The sequence below is a fragment of the Megascapheus bottae genome, chromosome X (genome assembly GCF_031878675.1).
Source record: "Megascapheus bottae isolate mThoBot1 chromosome X, mThoBot2.hap1, whole genome shotgun sequence".
NCBI lineage: Eukaryota > Metazoa > Chordata > Mammalia > Rodentia > Geomyidae > Megascapheus > Megascapheus bottae.
In genome coordinates, this window is record NC_143547.1 from 96,519,333 (window position 1) to 96,543,743 (window position 24,411).

At 38.8% G+C, this 24,411-nt stretch overlaps 1 long non-coding RNA gene across 3 annotated transcripts in view; it reads left to right on the forward strand.

The window, feature by feature from the left end:
* LOC150041625 (uncharacterized) overlaps positions 1-22,807 on the forward strand; it is a 45,740-nt gene extending 22,933 nt beyond the window's left edge. For 2 of the 3 annotated variants that reach the window (XR_016533799.1, XR_016533797.1), the window contains one exon: positions 20,236-21,580. This is a non-coding gene — a long non-coding RNA (uncharacterized LOC150041625). Of the gene's footprint in view, positions 1-20,235; positions 21,581-22,026 lie in introns of those variants that run through there. The other variant, XR_016533798.1, reaches the window with a different exon arrangement.
* Positions 22,808-24,411: the final 1,604 nt, after the last annotated feature.

The window sequence follows — 24,411 nt, forward strand, 5'->3', positions numbered from 1 at the left end:
AATCAGCAGATGGTGGGTACATTATTTCTTGAACATTGATATCCCTTCTCGTGTTTTTCTCCCAATTTCCTCCCCCCACGCCCTCATCTTGTTTTTCCCTTCCCTTCTTTACTTCAAATAAACAAATAACACACACACACACACACACACACACACACACACACACACATAATACACCATGTACCAAAGTCAGATACAGCAACAACAGGATATAAACCATAAGGGGAAAAAAGGAGAAAAGAAGTAACCGTCACATAGTACATTAAGAACAACAACAACAAGGATGAACCTGCTGACTTTGAACCATGATTCTCATATCTTAGCCTCCAGAGTAGCTAGGATCACAGGTGGGAGCCATCAGCACCCAGTTCTTCTAGTTTTTTTTTATAAAATATAATAAATTGTTGGAAACAACAGCCATCTCACTATGGTATATAATATTTGAGGTAGTTCTCCTATCTACCTTATCTATTGGTACCTGTTTCTGACCTCATTCGTAATGATGTTTCTTTTAGGCTCTGACTTTTCAGTATTAAAGCAATCCTAATTCTCATTCAGTCCTGAAGAACCAAACATTTGCTGTAGCTCTGCAGTCCTTAGAATCAAGCTAACAGGAGACAGTTACTTGTAACGATTTTAACTTCCTTACTGCTCCTTCTTTCAGTGTTGCAAGATGAGCTTCATTCAGTCTGGCTCCCCTGGAAGATCCTTGGCATTACTTGGTCTGTTTTAAAGGAGCATGACTATATCCTTAAGTTATTGCATTTTGTATTTGAGAGATTTCTTTTTGGACCCCTAAGGGAACTAAGGAAATGAACAGAGTATATTTGGTCGAAATTATATTGATCTCTGAATGGAGCAAGCTGCCATTGATTTCATGTATTCTCTCTATATACAGAGGCTGTGTTGTGTAGCTTCACCTTTAATTTCTGGAATCCATTGCAGTCTCCTATTCCCTGGTGTTCATTCACTCTTAGTTATTTGAGGCTGTGTTTCAGCATAGGCTTTCGGCAGGGAAGGATATTGCTTCTCTTCTTTTCTGATAGTTTTTATGGTGTAGATACCTGCCGGACCTCCAAGGATCACTGAGATTGAAGTGCTGGAAATGAATTTGGAACAGATTTGAAAATAACTAAAAACTATAGGCTTTCAATCAGATGCTACTGAACTGTATCTTGGGATCCCAGTAAGTCATACAACTTCCTGACTCTGGCGATCCTAGACAGAGGTACCACTTTATTCTGTTCATGAGTGATGAAATTTAGTTGTCACCTACATTGGTGGTAATATCTTGTTAAGACAGTGGAAAGTTAGGGCTCAGGAGTTCTGCCTAGTGGTTAGAGTGCTTGCCTAGCATGCAGGAAGACATGGGTTCAATTCTATGGTACCACATACATGCAAAACCCAGAAGTTGTGCTATGGCTCAAGTGGTAGAGCATCTAGCCTTAAGAAAGCCCAAGGAAAGTGTTCAGGCCCTGAGCTCAAGCCCCAGGACTGGCATATACACATACACACGACAAAAAGTGGAAAGTTAAGAAAAATTTCAGAAAAGAATCCTGTGTCCACAGTGCACTGAGGTTTATCTTCTACCTAAGATGGTTTGTAGATTGACACTTTTATGTATATTAATTAGTCCAAAGTGAAATGATACAATGACTATTTATGTCAGAAGCTCATTAATCCATAAAATTGTGAACATCCACATTGCATCAAATATGGGAGAAGAATAGTTTTCAATTAGTTGTTCTATTTATATTGCAATGGCAACAAACATTTGTAAGTTAATCTTCTAACAAAGGTTTTTTTTTGTCTGTAGTGGGGCTTAAACTCCAGGCCTGGGCACTGTCTCTGAGCTCTTCAGCTTACGGCTACCATTCTAGCCCTTGAGTCACAGTGCTACTTCCAGTTTTCTGGTAGTTAGAGATAAGAGTCTCATGGACTTTCCTGCCCGGGCTGGCTTTGAACTACAATCCTCAGATCTCAGCCTTCTGAGCAGCTAGGATTACAGGTATGAGCCCGTGTGCCTGGCACTAACCAAGATTTTTTAAATCTAACTTAATATCTTTGATCACATACCACTTCCCTGAGTTAAAGATCATGTTCACTTTGCCTTTGTCGTCTGAGTTACTTGATCTGTACCCCTAGAGAAATAACTTTTGTAGGTATCCTTTGTAAAATAAAACCATGTTCTTTAAAAAAAATTATTGTGAAGGTGATGTAAAAAGAGGTTACAATTATATTCATCAGGTAGTGGGTATATTACTTCTTGTACATTTTTATCCCTTCCCATGTTTTTCTTCAATTTTCCCCACCCCCACTTCCCAGATCTGATTCATAGTCTTGTGATGATTTCATAAATTTCTCTACATATTTAACACATTGTGCCATGATATGCCTGGTACAGCAGTTGAATTAAAGTTTGTTGAATGAATAGATGAAGGAATTCCCTTATGTTGCTGTGAAAAGTATATACCGACAGAAGTGTCTATAGTGTCTATTTTCAAATATGACCAAAGCCTCATATCAGAATGTTGTCTAAAAGCTAATATCAAATTCTAATTAATCTCTTTATCAATTATGTAGGTGCCAAACATCTATAGTTTTCTGGAATTCTCTACAATATGTGCTAGATGTAGATGGAAAGCTAAAGAAAGAATTATCTACCAATTACTTTTATGTCTTACATTAGTCACATAAATATTTTATACTATAGAAATATTTTAGAGGACCAGATTCATTATAAACATGGTGAATTTTATTGACCAGTATGAATAAATTATGATAAATAGTGGGATATGAAAATAGGCACATGCTAACATGTTATTGAAGTACAATTCTCTGAACAGTTTATATATAATCTTTCCCATCCACACAGGGAAAATGGAGAATGAGCTGATTAATTTTTTTCTTTTGGCGCCAGTCTTGGGGCTTGAATTTAAGGCCTAGGCACGGTCCCTGAACTTTTTTCCCTCCAGTTTCATGCTCTATTACTTACACTATGGCTCTGGCTGTTTTAGTGGTTAATTGGAGATAAGAGTGTTACAGTCTTCTCTCCCTGGACTGACTTTGAACTGCAATCCTCAGATCTCAGTCTCTTGCGTAAATAAGATTAAATGATAAAACTACTGGCACCTGACTCATTTTTTAAGGGAAGCTGTAAGAGGATGGTGACATTAACTCAAGCAAGACACATTGTATAAATCGTTTTATCCCATAGGATAGAATTTAAAATAATATCATCATCATCATCATCATCATCATCATCATCATCATCATCATATCAATCATGCCTAGGACAAGTTTTCTAAAACTTATAACTTTCATCACTTTCAATGAATCTTTAGTCTTTTTGAGGATTTTTTTTTTAAAAATTTAAAGATGATTTCCAGAGGGCTTACAGCTACATAAGTAAGGTAATGAGTACATTTCTTATTGAACAGTGCCACCTCCTCCCTTTTTGAAGTGTTTAAATGAAACTTTGGACAGAATGAAAGGAGAATGCTCTTGTGTTTGGAGAAAGTGTGGCTATGCTGAATAGGAGTGACATGCTTTGAAGTCAGGTCAAGTGTAGAGTGATTTAACCCTGGAATGACTCAGTACACTCAGTAGTTCTCCAATTAGAATGCCAGATCACCTAAACAGCTTTATCTTATTGTTTTATTTTAATCCCATGAGTCATTTTGTTTAAACATCACCATCCTAAGAGATCTACACAATTGAGGTAGCGGGCAGAGAATAATAGGACTGCTCATGTGTGTGGGGACAATATGAAAACGACAAACAGGCATAGCAAGAGTAAGGGAGGCTCAATGCACAGGTGGCCCAGCAGGTGTTAAGGTGAGCTGGGTCACTAAGTCAGCTAAAGCTTTTTCCCTAGCCCACATGCCTGGCTAGCATAAGGAAATATGCATTCACAATGTCATTGCTTTACTTTCAATTTAGTTAACAGCTTTTTAAATCAACATGATATTTTATAGCAATTAACTCTAATTACAAATCTTAAAAACATTTTTATGGATAATTGCATGCCCAATTATTGTTCCTTCATTTTCATTTAATCTAAAAGAATTTAACGATGCAGTTTTGACAAGTGCTTAGCATTTTAGAAACTGATAGGAAATTTTTGAATCCTTAGATATCTCAAACACTTTCACAAGCTTTCCCCAGTCTGACAATATCTATAAATGTTTGCTATGAGCCCTTGTCTCTGTACTGTTTGCACATGCAGTGTCCCACCTATGAATACTTAGAGCAGACTGTCACCACTGGTAAGGAAATGTGTTTCTGGTAATATAATGACAGGGCCAATTAATTGCTGAGCATGAGATGAACAGAACTACATATTCTCTGATGGCATTTGGCTGCTTCACAGAAGGCCACCAAGTGAGAAATTTATCTATTGGAAATGTGTCCATTTAGATATTCATAATTGTTATTCTGTCTTGAGAATATTAAAACTGAGTATTAGCCAGGAGTGGTGACTCATGCCTGTAATCCTAGATACTCAGGAGGCTGAGATCTGAGGATTGAGGTTCAAACTCCCAGTCGGAGTACTAAACACTGTGAGACTCTTATCTCCAATTAACCACCAGAAAACTGATAGTCTTGCTGTGGCTCAAGAGATAGGGCAGTAGCCTTGAGCTGAAGAGCTCAGGGACAGTGCCCAGTCCCAGATTTCAAGCACCATGACCCACAAAACAAAACAAAACAAATCAACAAAACAAAACACAAAAATCTGTGTATTTGAGTAGAGTCAAAATTAAAAAAACTAATCTGTGTAAGTTAATAGGCTTAAGTTATAACCCAAAGTGAAATATATGATAGCTATCCACAGTTGCGGAGTTGAATGGCAGAAATATTGACCACTTGGCTGTAGTTATTTTAATGAGTTTGTGAAATTCAACAAACTAGTTCAGATAACATTTAAAGCCCTGTTTGGGGTAAGGAAGGATCAAGTCTAGGTGTCCTGAAAAGGAATTCCCACAAGTGATGATAGCAATGAATTTTTAACAAAATAGACAGAAGAAAGGAAGGATATGGACAAGGTATGGTAAAGTTTCACTTTAGATGCTCATTAGCTGAGTAGCCTGCCTATAGTGGGTAATATTTGACACACAGTAGATACTAAGAAATATCATTTTCCTTTTCTCCACAAGTGTTAGATTTCTGTTTCTGTGTAAAAAAATTCATTTTGATAATCACTTCTTTCCAAGATATTTTATTTATTTATTACTTGATGACAGAAAGCATAACCCACTAATTGTAAAACCCATATATAATCTTATGATCTTTAAAACTTTTCTATTATAATACATTTTAATTTTTTGTTTTCTGTATTTCTCCAGGAGCTAAAACAGTTAAAATTAAGTTTGATTATTAAAATGGTATGAAGGGGCCGGGAGTTTGGCCTAGTGGTTAAAGTGCTTGCCTAGCATGCATGAAGACCCGGGTTCGATTCCTCGGTACCACATACCACATATATAGAAAAAAGCCGGAAGTGGTGCTGAGGCTCAAGTGGTAGAGCTCTAGCCATGAGAAAGTCCAAGGACAGTGCTCAGGCCCTGAGCTCAAGCCCAGGACTGGCAAAAATAAAAAATAAAAAAATAAAATAAAATGGTATGAAATGGAATTCAGAATTGGGAAGCAATTTCCCTGGAAAATGAAACCATGGATTATTTTCTAGAATATATGCAGCTAATGCATGAAGCTAATGTATTGTATGAAAATAATGTTTTCTTGGTAGTTTTTCTTAATCACCATCCTGTTCTATGGAAGATGTTGAAGCTTGTTGTAATTTATGCAAAGAATAATGAATTGCCTCGAATGTCACTACCAATAGGGGTAAGTGGTGGCTTCATTGTGTAGTAGCTGTGAGTCAGCGACCCTGTAGTGCATCGCCCTTCTATAATATACCACCCCCTCAGATTGAATAGCCAGTTCATATCCAGCTCAGTCTTCTTCCATTTATTGGTTGGCACCACACAAGAGCTCATTGCTAAGGGGCTACATTCATTTTGGCAAATCTCTCATTCAGAAAATAATCATTGAGCCCATTCACTACTGCATCAGGAATTCTAGCAGGTGAGAGCACAATGGATCTGTTTAAGGCATAGTTTGAGCCCTCCTCCTCCGCCTCCTCCTCCTCCTCCGCCTCCTCCTCCTCCTCCTCCTCCTCCTCCTCCTCCTCCTCCTCTTCCTCCTTTTCCTCCTCCTTCTCCTCCTCTTTCTCCTCTTCTGCCTCCTGGTCTTTCTCCTCGTTTTAACATTTTTTGGTCAGTCATGGGACTTCTTTTTTAACATTTTTTGATTCTTATTATAGAGATGATATACAGAAGGGTTACATTTATATAAATCGGGTGGAGTTACATAAAACTTTCTCTCTGTCTCTGTCTCTCTCTGTCTCTGTCTCTCTCTGTCTCTGTCTCTCTGTCTCTCTCTGTCTCTGTCTCTGTCTCTCCCTCCCTCCCTCCCTCCCTCCCTCCCTCCCTCCCTCTCTCTCTCTCTCTCTCTCTCTCTCTCTCTCTCTCTCTCTCTCTCTCTCTCTCTCTCTCTCTCTCTCCCGTCCCCACACACAGGTTGTATCTGTTCTCAACATAAAACCTAGTGAGTACCAGTGTCACATTTGTTCACCCTTTATCCTTCCATCTTCACCTCCTCCTAGGGAACTTTGTAATCCACCAAGGAAGGTAGATATTTTTTAGGGTTATACCTGTCTACAAATACCTTTAATATATGATTAAAGATACCAAAATGGTGAACATATTACAGTTGGAGTTCAGATAAGTAAAGTATTCTAATTATAAGCATTCGGGAAAGACTTCGCTCACTTATTCCACATTAGGTGAGCAGTAGACAATATCAAATGGAACCACATCAGCCCTCACGGAGTCCAGCCTCTACACTACTAACCTGGTTCATTCTACACTACTACCTTTACCCTGCGATAAAATCAAGTGTTGGAGATAACTGAGGTAAGAGCAATGTGATGAGACATAGGTGTTGCTGAGTTTGCAGGAAGCCAAGAAAGAGTCATAGTTGAACAGGAATTTTCTCAAGATAGGGGTATAGTCTAGTGACCGTGAACACTAGTTAAACAATTCCAATACCTGTTGAAAGTGTGAAGCATGTTAACAGAAATTTCAAGTGCTCTGAGGAAGAGTTCAATTTTGCATGCTTATTTCTAGCTGGACTCTTGGGTAAAGATTGACTATAGGTCAAATTCTGATAGGATAAGTAGAAGTTCAACAGGAAAAGGAATGCAATGTTGGGGGTATAAAATAGATCAACATGAATAGAGACCTGGCGTATACAGACAACTGCTTAGTAGTTTGCATGGTCTCCTCTGTAATCATAATCAATGCTAAATATGCTTTTCACATATTTACAGAGGACCAACAGGGTTGTTAGACTGAGAGAACAGTACTACACATCTAACCCACAAAAGGCACCGAATGTTTAGATGGGTCATTGTACTTTGAGCAGACACTTGAAAATAGTGTGTCTTGTCTTGTCTGTGCTCTGGGATCAAACCAGTGGAAATGAAAAGCAATGGTCCTTGAGTCAGACAGCCAGGGCTCATTGAGTGCATACCACACTAAGTTCACTCTAGGTATGTGGACTTCAGTAAACCTCAGCTTCCATAAAAACAGGAGAATGGCAATAACACTGTACCCCACAGTTGTCATCAGTAACAATTAGCTTAATTCACATGTACGAACACATAGAACACTTGCTAACAAAAGAAAATAGTCTGTAAGTGTTGTTAACTGGTTTGTACTACCAATAATTGTCTTGATATAAATTGTGGCAACCTTAAAAAGTTCTGCTATGAACTTATGGGGTACTACTTCAGATAACCTTATATAGCTGAGAAAACTAAGAGTGAATTTTAGAGGTTCTTCAAGTAATTCGTACTACTCTCTTTGTACAATGGACTTGAGCTGCACAATTGCTCCATGAAGAGATAAACTTCCACATCCAGGAAAGGCTCAGCTTCAGTGTTGGTGGCCAAGACACACATCCTCCATCCATGATACACATTATCATCAGCAGAGTTTGTAAATACTCTTATTCCCTTGTTCTTAAACCTAACACTATACATAAATTCCAGCAATGTAAACATGCCCCAGAAGCCTTAATTTTCATACCCATAATCAGGACCAGCCTGGAAACAATGACATGTAAAGTTCTGAAAACTGCCTCTTCTGACATTAACCCTTGGTACCGTTTTGGACACACTCAACTACAAGTACAGTAAGCAGATGACACATAATCTAGCCCATTCTTATTGGGTGCCAATGGCATAGCAAGCAGATAGATGTCATGACAAACATGACTCTTTTGCTGAGTTGTCTTAACCTTTGGTTTATTTAATCTGGTTCTTGGTCTTCACCAAATAAGCAGACTGTTCTTTCAAGACACAGAAGTCAGAAAGTGCTAGAAGTGCCTACAAATCTCTCTTCTCAAATGAACTTTAGCATAATATACTCAGAGTTCACTTTGAAAATTGACATCAAACCCATAAGAGGCTCGTTGTGGTGTCATTATGATATCTGTGTCTTACTATCTCAAAGTTCTTTACGAACCCTTTTGGAAGACCTAATAAGAGGAAATCACATTGAATTTGTAAATTGTTACATGTCTTAATGAAAAATATATTTAAAGATAATTCAGGCCATGTGAAGTGGCTCACGCCTGTAATCTAGCTACTCCAATTAACATCTAGAGAATGGGAATTGGGGCTTGGCTCAAGGGTAGGGTAGTAGCCTTGAGCTGAAGGGCTCAAAGATAATGCCCAAGTCCAAAGGTAGGGTGGTAGCCTTGAGCTGAAGAGCTTAAGGACAGCACCCAGGCCAGTTCAAGCCCCATCACACACACACACACACACACACACAACAATTAATGGCAGGTACTCTGCCTGTACTCACACAGCTCTTCAACATTTAAGCTTTGAACATGTTCTGCCCAATTTATGAACCTTCCATTAGAAAATAGATACAAGCTAACATTATTTTGACAAACATTAGTTTAAAAATCGTGTTTGAAACGATTTGTTTTCTTGAGAGGATTTTTTTTTTTGTTTTTGAGAGGATACTCATGTGTATTTTCAAAAGACTATTAGCGCTACAAGCTAGCTCAAGTGGTCCCACTCTTGTCTAAAAAGGCTATTTATGGAAGTGGCCCATAATAAACGTACTTGGGGTAAGTAGAAACTCTCAGACTCATTCATAGAATAGACTTGGAAATGAAGAAATGAAAGAATCTAAGCTCATGGGGGTTAGGCTCAGTGATTTATGCCTGTAAGACATTAGTTTGCTTCAAAGCCAATCCAGGCAGAAATGTTTGCTAGACTCCATTTGCAAAATAGCAAAAAAGTCAAAGCAGGAAGTGTCACTCCAGAGGTCAAGCATCAGCCTAGATAGTTCTAGTCCTTCAGTTCAAGACTCAGTACTGCCCCCCTCCCAGTCTGCTTACATTAAAACATTGTAATCAGGGACCTTTCTTTTGGAAACACTTTGTAAATTACATTGTACTTTTCAACTGTTAGGAATTGCTATGATTATCAGCACTGCTCAAGTCCTCTAGTTATAGCTGGCCAGACAGGCTTACAGAATAAAGAAAATAATGCATTTTCCCCACTAGATGGCAGGCAAGCCACTTGCCAAAATACTGACCGGGTTAGGGATCTAAAAACTATAGTGATATTCTGGTTTGTGAGACAAAGGACAGATTAAAAGTAATAAAAATAGAGACAGCTTGTAATACTATTAAAAATACTCAATCAGACACCATTAGTTTGCAATTTACCAAATTTGGTATCTATTGAAAGCATTTCTTGTTCATTTGACCATACCAATGTACAGCTAAGCAAATACTTTCTTCAAATAAGGGCAGCCCGCTTAAACATACAGTTAACAGAATTAATGATTATTTGTAGCACCACTTTGCAGATAATGGCTTCATTAGTGTCAGGGGTTGACAAACTTCTTCTGTCAAGGGCTGGATAGCAAATATTTCCAGTTTTGCTTGCTATATGGTCTCTCTGTTGAACCTACTTTACCATGGTGGTACACAGTTTCACAGTGTGAAACAATACAGAAATACATGGCTGAGGAGCCACAAAATTTACTTTCACTAATCACAAAATATTATCCTTTTGAATTTTTGACCATTTGAAATGTAAAATTTATTCTTGCCTTAAAGTTCATACATGCCCATAGGACTGAGTTAGCTGGCATGCAATATTTTTGCAAATCCCTTGCTTAATGTCTAGACTAAGGAGTCTTAACTATCAGATTGGCAACCTTCTCAGTGTCTGTGTATATGAATTTTATAATAAATGTCAGCAAGTTTCTATTGCAGATATGTAAATTATTAAAAATGCATGTGGTGATTTTTTGCCTACCTCACTTTAAGTCTATAGACAGGTTTGTGTTTGCTCATAGTGTTGTCAGAAGAAAGCACGACTTAAATTTGAAATTTCAATTAAGTTTCAGTTAACTAAGGGCAATTTTGGATATATGTATACCAAATGTTGAATAGGACATAAATACAAATAGTTCATCTGTATTCCCAAAAGATACATATTGAAACCCTTAATGCAGTGCCTGAAAGTATGAATACTACTGAAGAATCTAGGAATATTACTGAATCCTATAGAAACTACTGTATTTCCTATCCTTCTATATCAATTGTAATGTGTTTTCCATAATGACTAAGCACTTGCATATTATGGCTATAACTTTGTAAGTCAGAAGTGTGATAGCAAGACTAGCACAAATTTTAACTAATGAACATATTTTTCTAAAAACGATGGTACAGGGGTTTGAAATTAGCCTCATACACACCAGACAGGTGTTCTAACACTTGATTTACACCGCTATCCCCTTAATTTTGTTTAAATTATAGAAGGCAGACAGCTTTATTTAGACATTTCCACATGTGTACATATCATATTTTCGTCATATGTAGCTCCTCCATTATCCTTTTTTCTCTACACTTTTTTCTTATTTCTTCCTTTTACTTTCATGTCCTTCCTGCCTCCAGATTCGACTTATTAAAGAACACACGCTGTTTTGTCTTTTCCAAATTGGTTCATTTCACTTCACATGATGTTCTTCAGTTCCAACCATTTTCTGCAAATTTAGCATTTTTTGTATTCTTTATAATCTCTTTAATAGATATTAGCAACCTTAGCACATCTTTTTTTCTTTCCTTGTTGAATTTATGCCTTTGCTCTTCTCACTTGAAGGAAGGATCATTTTTGGCTTTTTCTTTGGTATTTTGAAACCATCATTATATAAAGCTTTCTTGAATACAGCACAGTGATAGTAGGACAATTTTGGTGACTGAGGTAGCTATTCAGTGACTTGACAAATGGATGATTCCTGTGTCTTGGGTGAGATCAAGCAGGAAGGGGCAACTTTGATCATATTATACCCAATCATGTAATAGTTACAATTTATGAATTGTTTATTTCTGGAAATTGCCACATAGTGTTTTGGTTCAGAAATTTATTATGGCTAATTGAAGTGTGCAAAGGAAAAGTTAAGGAAGAACTACTGCATTAAAAAAGTATTTGAAATGAGAAGGGGTATCAATTTTCAAGAACTAATGTACCCACTACCTAGGGAATGTAACTATAACTCCTCTATACATTACCCCCCAAAATAAGATGCAATTAAAAAGAAAAGTATTTGTACCACGCATTGGTGGCTCATGCCTGTCATCCTAACTACGCAGGAGGCTGAGATCTGACGATCATGGTTCAAAGTGGTAGAGTGCTAGCCTTGAGCTGAAGAGCTCAGGGACAGTGCCCAGTCCCAGAGTTCAAGTCCCACAACTGATGTCCCCAAAGTGGCTGTTTCTAGGATATTCAATTTTAGTTGAGGGACCTGAAATTTCACACGCTAAATCTGAACGTTGTTCTTCTACTTATAGGCTCTGTCCAATCCTCATCTATTAAAGATGTGGAAATAATGTAATGTGTAGAGACAGGACTCCTGAAGCAAAACATAATTTCTAGTGTTTTCTCTTCCCTTACCACATAAGAAAAAATTGGTGTTTCATTCCCAGTTTCTGGGCTGCCAATTTCAATTGGTTAGGTCTTATTAAATGTTTTGTATGAGACTCCACGCTGTCTGTAGATAGGTATTTACATTTATTTTTATGTTGTTACGAAGAACTTTAGAGTGACAGGACCTATAACGACATTATGTGGGTCAAGCGTGTCTGTAATCCTGGCTACTCAGGAGGCTGAGACCTGAGGATCAAAGTTCAAAGCCAGCTTGAATACTAAAGTCCGTGAGACTCATCTCCAATTAACCACCAGAAAACTGGAAGTGGCCTTGTGGCTCAAGGAGTAGAGTGGTCACCTTGAGCTGAAAGCTCAGGGACAGTGCCCAGGCTCAGAGTTAAAGCCCCATGACCAACAACAAAAAAAAAGAAAGAAAAAAAGAAAAAGAGATTGTGTGGGAAGAACAAACGTTGTCCTACCTTTTCTGTGGGGTTGGGATCATTAGTACATTTCCTAGCTAGCCCTTCTGTAAAGCCTTTTCAGCACTTTTAAAGGAGGTTCTAAGTCGACACAGGCAATGATTAGTCAGGTCTGCTTTTATTCGGGTTATGGTGTATCTGTTGTCATTCAGTAGTGGTATCAGGATAGCTCATATTTAATTTCTTTGGTGAATTAATGAAACACATTGAATATTAATCCTACCTGAATCTGATACTCTTTCCAGCTTTAAAATTGGAGTGCAATATTTTGTGGAGTGAATCAGATCAGCGATTGCAACTTCTACTGAAAAACAAATCTCGGGCCCTGAGATAGTGAAGCTGGAGTGCCTCCAGAGGGCTCTTTGGGGAGGGAGTGTATGTGTGGGGGGGTGGGGGGTGGAAATGATTTGCCTCTGTGATGAGGTCGGAAGTGAGCACACAGGGTCCTCCCATCCTGGCTGGGGTAGAGCCCGCCCTGCACACTTAGGGAGGAGGGCTGTGGGCTGGAGAGTGCTGGAGCAGCTGTAGCCTTTAGGACAGTTTTTTTCCAAAGCAGCGGGCTGATAAAAGCAGCTCTGAAGGCCGCTACAAAAACGAAACACATCCTGCCCTGTAGGGAAGTGATGGTTCTTTGGCGGCTGAGACAGGAGATTGCAGCGCCTGGGGCAGCCACAAAGGTAAGCCAACAACTTGCAGGTATTTTGCTTTAACCTGGGTGGTTTCTATTGGGGTACCACAGACGATGGGAACTCAGCATCTTGGCTCCAAGCCGGCATCCTCCCGTTCCTTATCCCTAGGCGGCCCCTGCGTCTGCTAATGGCCTCCTTTCCCAGGCTGAGGCTGTGTTCTCTTAACAAATCCTGCCCAACATTCTTGGCCACATACAATGCACCAGGATCTCAATTAGATCAAGTCCGGTGAGGCACTTATCTCTAGCACAAAATTTAAAGAGACAGCAAGACATTCACTGAGATGGAGATTTTTAAAAAAATGCATCACTTTAAAAGTTCAAGGCTGATCCCACAAACTTCCCAAGGAATACAAATTTAAAATGTTAAAAGATGGGCTCTGACCCAGCATTTGAACAAGTTGACCTCTCTTGCCACACCCTAACTGCAGGCTCTCTGAAGCAATTCTGAATTGACCCTTCCTGTTCACCCCTGCACATGCAGGTGTTGTACCACTGTACAACATAAGGTGGTGGATTGTTGTTGTGCATTGGCTTTCCCAACTGTGAAAACGGTGAAGTGATTGGTGGGGACTGAAACTTTCTCATCTAGTTGCCTCAAGAGACTCTTTTGCATTCTTTACAACTCCAGCATGGAACAATATGCAATACGGAGAAAACCTGAAGGTGAGAGTTTATACACCCCAAAATGTACAAGGCACCTTCCAAACAGACACTCAAGTAAAATGGGGTGGGAGAAAGCAGATGATGCATTCCTTTAATAAGTAATATTTAGAAAAGCGTTGTGTACTTCGATCGAATATAAATTCTTTAAACGAATTTAAAAGTAGCATGACTAGAGATTATTTTCCTAAATGATGGCTCATCATTGTGAGTTTGGGGATTGGAGGTTATTTCTTTATAAATGACCTGGAACATATGATGATGCTCTGATTCATTCCAAATTTGCAATGAATGAAGCATCTTTCATAAGGTTCACACACTCATTGATATACCATACCTCTCCCACACTATACCTTATTTAACTTTCTCAGCCAACAGGTAGACTCAATGGTAAGTACAGAGGGGAAATGTGGGGGGTTGTCATTAAATTCTTATTGATTGGAGACATTTTGTACAAGTCTTGTGCTGTTTGGGTGGTTAAGGGAAGTGAGAAATATTGCAGGAGTGTGGTGTTTACCAATTCCTTACTTCCTTTTATCTTTTGTAGTGATGAAATGTAATATATGAAATATTGGGAATGGGGATGTAGGAAATAATATGTATATGTATTTTTAAAATAAAAATCTTTGGAAACATTGGTTGATCCACCAAAATGAAGAAAAAAGAATTTAGTTGAGTACCTGCACAGTCCTCGACTTGCTAAAAAAAGTTTCTCCCCCTTGCAGGGGGATTAAATCAACAACCTAAATAAAACGGGAAGTACTTTCCAAGGAAACATTGTAGTAATTCTTAGTGCTCAAAATCTCAGTTTTATTTTTTATTGTAATAAATAGAGGGGTTACAGTTATATTAGGCAGATAGAAGGTGCATTACTTCACACACATTGATACCCCTGCTCATGTTTTTTGTCCGTATTTCCCTCCCCCTTCCCTCATTTTGTTTTTTCCCTTCCCTTTCTTATTTCAGATAAACAAATAAACGTACAGACAATATACCAGATAACAAGGTAAGATAGCGTAACAATATTAGAATAACCAAGGGACAACAAAAGAGAGGAGAAATAACATAGTACATTAAGAACAACAACCACACATTATATAGCTCTTGTTTCCATATCCTGGAGGTCCTTTCGTTAGCCTTATGTATCTAGGTTTTGAGCTATTGTAATCCTCTGCTAAGAGAGTCCTAGGTATGTACAAATTATTGCATATGAGGGAAATCATTGAGCCTATGTTCCTTTTGGTCTGGCTTACTTTACTTAATGTGATTTTTTCCATCTTTCCATTTCCTTACACATGGGGCAATATCATTCTTTCTGATGGCAGCATAGAATTCCATTGTATACAAATACCACATCTTGTTGATCCACTCATCAACTGAGGGGCATCTGGGTTGCTTCCATATCTTTGCTATGGTGAATAGTACAGCAATGAACATCGTTGTGCTAGTGGGTTTAGTTTGTCCTTGTTTCTGGACAATTGGGTAAATGCCAAGTGGTGGAATTGCTGGGTCATGGGGGAGCTCTATGTTTAGTATTTTGAGGAACTACCAATACTGCTTTCCATAGTGGTTGAACGAGTTTACACTCTCACCAACAGTGTAGTAGTGATCCCTCCTGGCCACAGCCCCTCTAGCATCTGTTGTTATTAGATTTCTTGATCCTGGCCATTCTAACTGGGGTAAGGTGGAGTCTCAGAGTTGTTTTGATTTGCATTTCTTTTATGGCCAGAGATGTCGAGCATTTCTTCATGTGTCTAAAGGCCATTCTTATTTCTCCTTCAGAGAACACTCTCTTTATGTCTTTGGCCCATTTTTAATGAGATGATTGTTTCTTTGAAGATTCGTTTTGGAGAGATTCATTCTTTTTAGCTGTTGGTAAATTTTAGATATTTTAGTTGTTCTATGGTTAGTGAAGATCTTCTCATTCCAAGTTTTGTTGTTCTATGGTTTGGCCAGCAGAGGGCACGGTTGTTACATGGAACTTTTTTGGTTTAGTTTTTGATTTCAGTATAGATTTTTTGGCTAAATTCTTCTCTAACATCTGGTAAGATGTATGAATAATTCTACATGAAAATTAATGTATACACAGCTTATCACTAAGAATTTATGAGTTAATATTTGGTTAATAGACGAAAGTGAAAATGTCTCCTAATTTTTTTCCACCCCTCCAGAGATTAGAATACCAACATACATGTAAAGGTTTATAAACAAGTTAAATAGCATTATATGTGATTCTAAGCAAGATTAGGATTGAAATTGATATAGTATGTTTAGCTACTACTTGTGAAAATTTGCTAAAATAGTACATGTTTGTAGTATATATTATACCATTTGAGATGGACTGATGAAATAAAAGGAAAATTCATATTGGATAGACTTAAATTCACAGTTTATATTGGAACTTCTGAGTTATTCTGGGTGTTCTATTTTGATGATTTGCACACTGACATTTTACATATTATGTACTGTAAGTCCTTTCTAATTTGGGGTGCCTGAGCATTCTTTTTTTGTTAGAATGATTTGGCAGCAGTTAAGAGCTGTAGGAAAGGAAGCTGAGTGGGATGAGTCATGACTAAATAGGCAGACATTAGGAGGAGCATCACAGTTGGAGGACACCCCCGCAAAAAGCCCATAAAACTGTATATCAAGCAATAATAATAATAATAAAAACAACCTAGGCATTAGCAGGGTTCTAGTAGTTCATACCTATAATTCTAGGTACTTCAGATACTAGGATCACAAGATTACAATTTGAAGCTAGCCTTGGCAGAAAAGTCTGTTAGACTTGAACAAAAGCTCAACGACAGCACTCATGTCCTGAGTTCAAGCCCATGTCTAACATACCACACACACACACACACACACACACACACACACACACACACACACACACACACACACACACAAGCTGGCTTTGGTCATGTGTTCCTGTCTTTGAAGTTACATAGAAATATGATGGTGGTCTATGTCGGCCTTGGCAAAATGGAAAAGCACCTATCAACCAAGCCCAAGGTCTTAGATTCAAACCTGAGCACTGCAAGAATAAAGAAAAGATATGATGGTCTTTAGTGTCAGGTATATGGTAGTAAGTGTGGTTTGTGCAGCATGATTGAATAGGTTTCTGTGTTGTGATTTCGGATTGAGGATGTAGCTCAGTATTAGAATGCTTGCCAGCATGTAATAGGCCCTGGTTTCTATTCTTAGCACTTAAAGAAAGATGAATCAATAAATATTTGATTTTGTGATGTAGAGATTACTTAACCTCTATGAATTTCAGTGTTTTTCACCTATGAAATACAGATAGCAGTCTTAATAATTTCTGCAACAATCTATGATTCTGAAGTGTTCGATTCCAGCCCTAGGAAATTGTGAACAAAGTTGCAAAAGCAGTTCAGGTTAGCTGCTCCCGAGTAAAGTTATGTTAGTGACAATGACTTCTGGAAGTGAGAATAAGGAGTAGATATGGAAGAGTTAAGAATGCACTACATGGTTACTGAGGATCCACTGAATGAATCTGAGCTAAGAGAAGAAGCAGAGAAACAAGCTGGCGGCCTTGGAAATAGCAAAATCCTTTGGGAGAAAATTATAATGGTTTTAGGTTGAGATAAGACTTTACTTGCAGCTACAGAACTTGAGAAGTAAGTTGGGGGATGTTTGTCAAAGGTGTGCTAGTTGCCTTTTGCACAAAAGGTCACAGGGAGGCTAGAACTCACAGTCCAGCTGCTGCCCAGAGGATGTGTTTCCCTTTTAGCTTGAAGGGAGCCTTCATCATTGGGTCTGTGCCATCAGGCACATTTATGGATCTCACAACTGTACGGACAAACTGGGTCCATTTTGTGTAGTAATTTAGCAGGTAAAAATCTGTTCCTGATATGAATGGTTTTACCCTTACCCTTGGGTGCAATGGAGAAACAATCCTTCAGCAGCTTGATAGGCAGAGGTGATGTTCTTTTTGAAGACACTGTAAACATACCTTTGCTTTTGCCCTTTTCCCCTTAGAAGCCAGCCAAGTATAACATCCCACGTCCCTCATTGAGTGCTCAGTAACTATTTTAGGAAGAGCAAGTGTTGTTATGTGTTGTTTGTAACACTGAGTTTGACATCAATGTTCAGTGGACAGAAGCCATATGGCACTAGGCCAGAGGCCTCTAGAGAACAGATGGTTCCAGCTGTGGAAGTTGTGATCTCTAATGTAGAGAGAAAAGGATGCCCAGAGGAAACGAAAAGTTGCCAAGGACTGTGCTCCCAGCTTTTCTGAGCACCCTTGTGCTTCATGGCTTTTATCCTGTTAACATGGGACTTGGTAGGTGGTAGAGGCAGATTGATTTTTTTTGGAGCATTTCAATATGATGAGGATTGGTACTGATGCTTGGTTTAGCTGTTCCTTTCCACCATTTGGTACACCACCATGTTCTTGGGCATCTTTCTTTTGCCAGTCCTGGGCTTGAGCTCAGGGCCTGAGCACTGTTCTTGGACTTTTCAAGGCTAGAGCTCTAACACTTGAGCCTCAACACCACTTCCGTTTTTTTTTTAATGTATGTGGTACCAAGGAATTGAACCCGGGTCTTCGTGCATGCTAGGCGCCCTACCACTAGGCTAAACTCCCAACCCTTCTTGGGCATCTTTTAATCAGGGTTATAGAAGACAAGTGAGGAAAGCCAATAAAGTTTCTAAATTGTATTGATAACTGTTATATGGAAAACCAAATTGAGGTTATGTCAGTGAGAGAGGCTTTCTTGAGGAGGTAAATTTTGGCAGAACATTGTTATAGGATGGTTATATCAGACAAATCCTTTCAGGCTGCTGAGGCTAAGGTATCTGTGGCCAGTGGTACAGTTTCATTTAACTGAGGTGCCATGTGTTTCCTCATGAAATAGGCAGAGGAACCAAATAGTGTGGGAGTGTGTGGTGGGCTCAGAGAGGAAGGCCAGGCCAGGAAACCATGGGCCTTGTTGTCCCTTCTCTCTTTTATCAACATTGTTTACTAATTTAGGAAAATGTAAATACTCATAAACAACAGCAGATGCCTTTTGTTTTAGTCTCTGATTCTGTACATTCTAATTGTATGTGCTAACTCTCAAATCCACATTCGTAATTCTGGCTACACAGGAGGCTGAGATTGGAGGATTATAGTTCAAAGATTGCTGGGGTGTGAAAGTCTGAAGACTCATATGTCTCATAAACTACCAACTCAGAAAAGCTGGAAGTAGAGCTCTGGCTCAAGTGGTAGAGTACTAGCTTTGAACAAAAAGAAGCTTAAGGACAATGCCTAGTTCCTTAGTTCAAGCTCCAGGACCTACACAAAAAATGAATATTCAAATGAATATTCAGAAAATGAATATTCAGCATTTAAAGATGACAAAATGTTCCCAATATTTGGACTCAGATTGTAGTTCTATTTTTTTTTCTTTTGGAGTTGAGAAACCAATAGAAGAATGTGAATGCCAACTGAGCAGCAAGGGAAAATTTATTCTTAGCCAGACCATAAAGTGGGGATAGATGACTTACAAATCAACCTCCAAATAAATGGAGAGACTGGCAATGATGTAGATACAGGATTAAAAAAAAACGAAAGGATGCCAAGCATTGACCACTCATGCATGGCTACTCACGAGACTGAGATCTGAAAATTATTGTTTGAAAACAGCTCACTCAAGTAGGAAAGTGCATGAGACTATTCTCCGATTAACCAAAAGGTCAGAAGTGGAGCTATGGCTCAAGTGTTAAAGTGCCAACCTTGAGTAATCAGCTAAAGGACAATATCCAGTCCCTCAGTTCAAGTCCCAGTACTACAGCAACAAAATGAGAGGAAGGAATAGGCAAAAAAAAAAGAAGATTCTTCTCTTTTTTTGTAGTTCTTTCTGGTCATATCATCAAAATTGTTAGCTGTCATGGTAAGATGTGTTTATCATAGCCTGATGGTATGTGTACAGAAAAGGGATGATCATGAAATTGTAGGTTGTTCGATGGTCTGTCACTTCACAGATCCAGTGGTTTTGGTTGTCCCACCTACAGAGCAACTTGTAGTTTCCAGCATCCTTTGCTCAAAAGTAGACAAGATTAGGGTAGGATGGAAATTAACCTAGATTGCCTAGTCACCAGCTTATTCTATGCAAAGATGATTAAATAAGGGAGAATAAAAGCAAAACTGAAGTCACTCCTATTCACCTTCTGACTGGCAGAGGTCACAAAGGTCAATGCTAGGTGATCCTGGAGAACACAGGAGACAAAGCATTCTCTTCCACGGTAAGCGTACAAGTTGATACAACCTTGTTCAACCAACGTGAAATAGGTTATGATTCCAAGTCTCTAGTCTTCTTCCCAAGCTACTCTTGCAGACTACCTGTCTTCTGACTTCATTTTCTACTTTTCTATCTGCTTTCTCCTAGGTGATGGTAGCTGCGAATCTCATCTCACTGACAACCTGACACTGAGTCGTGACTTCCCCGATATCTCCACAACCGCAAGTTATTCTTGGGCAACCTTTGTGTTGATCTAGTTGGTGTTTTTGAGATCTTTGGCACAATATGCAAGTTGAATCACTATCATGCTGCCTTGTTGACTAGTTCATGTGACATGATAAACATTTGTGTTACAGTGTTCTTACCCTTGTCTTCTACCTCTTGTTCCCTGTGCAACTATTGGTCACACTTCCAACCCTTTCAGTTGCCCTATGAATTTTATCATTTGGATACCATTACACATTGTTAAGCTCCACAGCTTCATGATATAGAACTTTTAGGATAAGAATGGGCTCCAAAAAAGTAAATGGGAAAATAGGTGATAGAAATGCAGGAGAAGTAAGAAAGTAAGAAAAGTCAGGTCAGACAGGAATTTTGAGATGCTTGATAATGATGAATGTGAAAACTCTACAGAGCATTTATGGTGTTTATGAAGCTCCAGTTTGTCCATTTGAGAATGCTGTTAGGGCCAATGCAGTGAGGTATTCAGCAGCATCACTGGGGAAATCACACACAACTCAAATTGCTGAATAGCCGACATACAAATTGATTTGCATTTGTAATTTCTAAAGCAACTTTTTTTCCCCGTATGTGTAATCCATTAGTGACTATCACAGAAATGCAAGCATCACTTGCAGTCTGTACAAAAACTATAATCACATTGCTTTCAAGCACTGTGTGCTTCCATAGACTTATGAAAAAAATACGGCCTGTATGTAAAGAACTGGCCACGAGAGTAAGCCGGTAAAAGCTGGTGGAGCATATCCTGAATGACCAAACACTTGAGAAAGGAAATGGTGTTTGTGTGAACCGATTTTCAGGCTCAATGAAGGGTCCTGTTCTGGGAGTACATGTAACTTGTTTATCTGTTGCCAAAGATGTGAGAAGAGCCAGAGACTTCAAATCTGGAAGTCAAGCTCAAAATTCTATTTTCTTCTAGGGCTTCCAGTGACTTCCTTACTAATCCCAGGTGTCTTCACAAATTTAGAACTTCTTTTCCGTTTAAAAGACAATGCCAGAAACCCTTGTAGGTCTGCAGGAAGGAAAAGCCCAACATTTTGATCATTGAGAAACCCTTTTTGAAGTGAGTTTTGGTTTTTGGTTATAGAGGCTAGACAATACTTAAATGAAATCAGTCTGGAATTGGAAATGTTGCTCTGTCTGGTAGAGGAGTCTTAGCAAATGCTGCTCCTCCATTCATCTCCATTTCTTCAGAACAGTACATACCTTCTATTCCCCTATCACAGATGGGACCGCCAAACTGCTCAGCTTCATGAATGTAGCTTGGCAATATCTTCCCATTTCTCAAGGTGGAACAGTAGTATAAGTAAGAGGAAATATTAAAATCAACCCTTGATAGAAGCTGGAAGAAATTTGAGAATGAGGCTGTCACTGATCCTGAAGGCTCCTTCTTGTGGTAGAAGGTAGTGAAAATGAAGAGAACTTGTGACAATGATGAACTGACTCTCACCTTGAGAAATCGGTTGAGAAGTATTTCAGAGCTGTGCTCATTTCAAATGTTGGTTAAAGCTCCCATCATAGGTTAAATCTAGCAACTGAACAATGCTGAAGCATCCACTGTACAGAATTAGATCTCTCAGCAGAATATTCATGCACCTTCAGGCAAGGCTTTAAATGATTACACGCCTTCCTATCAAGAAGTAATAAGAACCCTTCAAACAAAGGTCAATAAGTCTTTTATCTGTGCTTACTTAACAGGGGAGAGGAATCTAGACGGACCAAAAAGATGCTCAAACTTGTTCTCCAAATAGCATCCCACATTGAGTTTACTCCTGGGATTCACGTTCTCACGGCTTCAGAGATGTCATCTGAGTGTGGAGGAAGAGAATGGAGCAGAAGCTTACTTCTTTCTCTGTAGACACAATGAACACTTCCCTGTTCTTTTCCTGTCATACCGTCACAGCCATTATTTTTATTGGGTGTATTATTGTCCTCACCTTGAGGTCAGAAGCACATCGGATTTCATTGCCCAGAAACCACTATTGCTGATGTAAAATTTGTAAAATATCCTTGAGATTCACAATTTGAATTTATCCTTTTGATCTAGAAATTTATTTTAATTCAATTTAATCCGAATTTACTATCTTACCAGATGGGAGTAGTGTGGTCTGAGTTGACATGTTGTCAAAGTTAGCTGCTGGATTTTTGGATTTACATTGGGATAAAGGTCAAGGAGGAAGAAGACTAAGAGTTCATGTCCATAGTTCTTCTCTGGTCTCACATGTGGCTTTCCCAGTGATTTAACCAGTACAATTTATTCTAGAAAATGGGTACTGTTATTTCCTATTCCCTACTGGAGAATTCATTGCCAGATTAAGATTTAAAAATTTTTCCTTCATAATTTCACTAATTCACTTTATTTGTAATTTTTTCCCATGAAGATTTAATAAATGTGAAAAAAAGTCACAAATCTGGCAATGAAAGTTATGTTATTTAAGAATTCTTGACCAAGGACTGTGATGCACCTAACAGTTTATTTGGCCTCTTTGGACTTGGACAGATGTTTTGACAAAACTGCACCAAAACAAGGTGTGAGTATGTGGCATGGGACGGGGAACTTGAGTTTCCTTAATGAGTGATTAGAAAAACATTCTATATTTGAACTTTCCAAGACCTCATGTGGCTTGAAAAACCATAATGACAACGTTGAGTGGTGCAATTTTTGTTTTGTTTTGTTTTTGTCGGTTGTGGGGCTTGGACTCTTGGCCTGGACGCTGTCCTTGAGCTCTTTTAGCACAAGGCTACCGCCCTACCCCTTGAGCCACAGCACGACTTCTGCTTTTCTACTGGTTAGTTGAAGATAAGAGTCTCATAGTCTTTAGTGCCTGGGCTGGCTTAGAACTTTGATCCTTAGATCTCAGGATCTTGAGCAGCTAGGATTATAGGCATGAGCCAATGCGCCTGGTAAATGGTGCAATTTTATGTATAGTAATGAAATAAATGCTTGAGCACTAGTTAAAAAGAAAAGACAGCAGAAACTGCATGTTGTTGTCTCATGACTATAATTTTAGCTACTCAGGAGACTAAGAAATGGAAGGTTGAGGTTTGGATCCAGTTTGGGCATAGAAGTCATTGAGATTCTATGTCTAAATAACCAGCAAGAAGCCAAAAGCAGGTGTGGCTCAAGTGACATAATTTCACAAAAAACCAACTTTTTGGGGGGGCTAGACCTTAAGTTCAAATCTCAGTATACACGTACACACACACACATATACACACACCACCTCTACCACTACCAGTATTATCACCACTATACCAGAAAGGAAGTTTCTTTTAAAGGAATCAAGGAAAAAATTCACTTGGTTTGACATCAAGAGTGATGGAATCCAGTCATTTCTCTCAAATTTGAACGTCTGAATGATAGGCTTACTGTGTGAGTTTAAAATTTTCAGGAAGAAGGGGGAAATGCGAAGAGAGCTTGCTTCCATAGTTATGGTTGTGATTATATCTATTCTAATCAAGCACAAAGGAGGAAATGAAGGTAGAAACCCCATTGTTTAGAATATTTGGGGCCAGGAACACCACAGTGCCACTTAAGCTTTTGCTTTAGCCTAAGCTGCTGTTGTTAGCACTCAGTGTCATCAGAGTCATGATAGGAAACTTTGAAAACATGGATTTCTGATATCTGTCCCCAGGTGTTCTGTGAAAGTTTCTCAAGGGATTCTTTATACAGTCTGGTAAAAACCACTGCTTCAAGGATGAACAAAAGTAAGAAAGTATAAGACAAATGATCCTCGGGCAAGGAGCCGGGAAACCTTGATACAGAACAGTTATTCTGACACTAATTCCGTTATTCCAGCCATTGCCCTCTTTTCTTATCAAATGAGAGAATCACTTGGTCTCACACTGTGCTGTGTTCTTGTTGTTTTAGAAATTCTATTTGCCATTCTCGTTTTACCATTTTAGTCCCTTGTAGGTAAGAAGGTTCGTCATAAATAGGATAGCCATCAGATCACCAACTGTCTGAAAACAAAGAATCTCCCATGAGTTTCTCTGTCTGTGACAACTGCAGTATTTTCCCTCAGGATGCTGGGGTGTGCAGGAATTAACATGTACCTATAACATGTAAAACACTTCAAAATG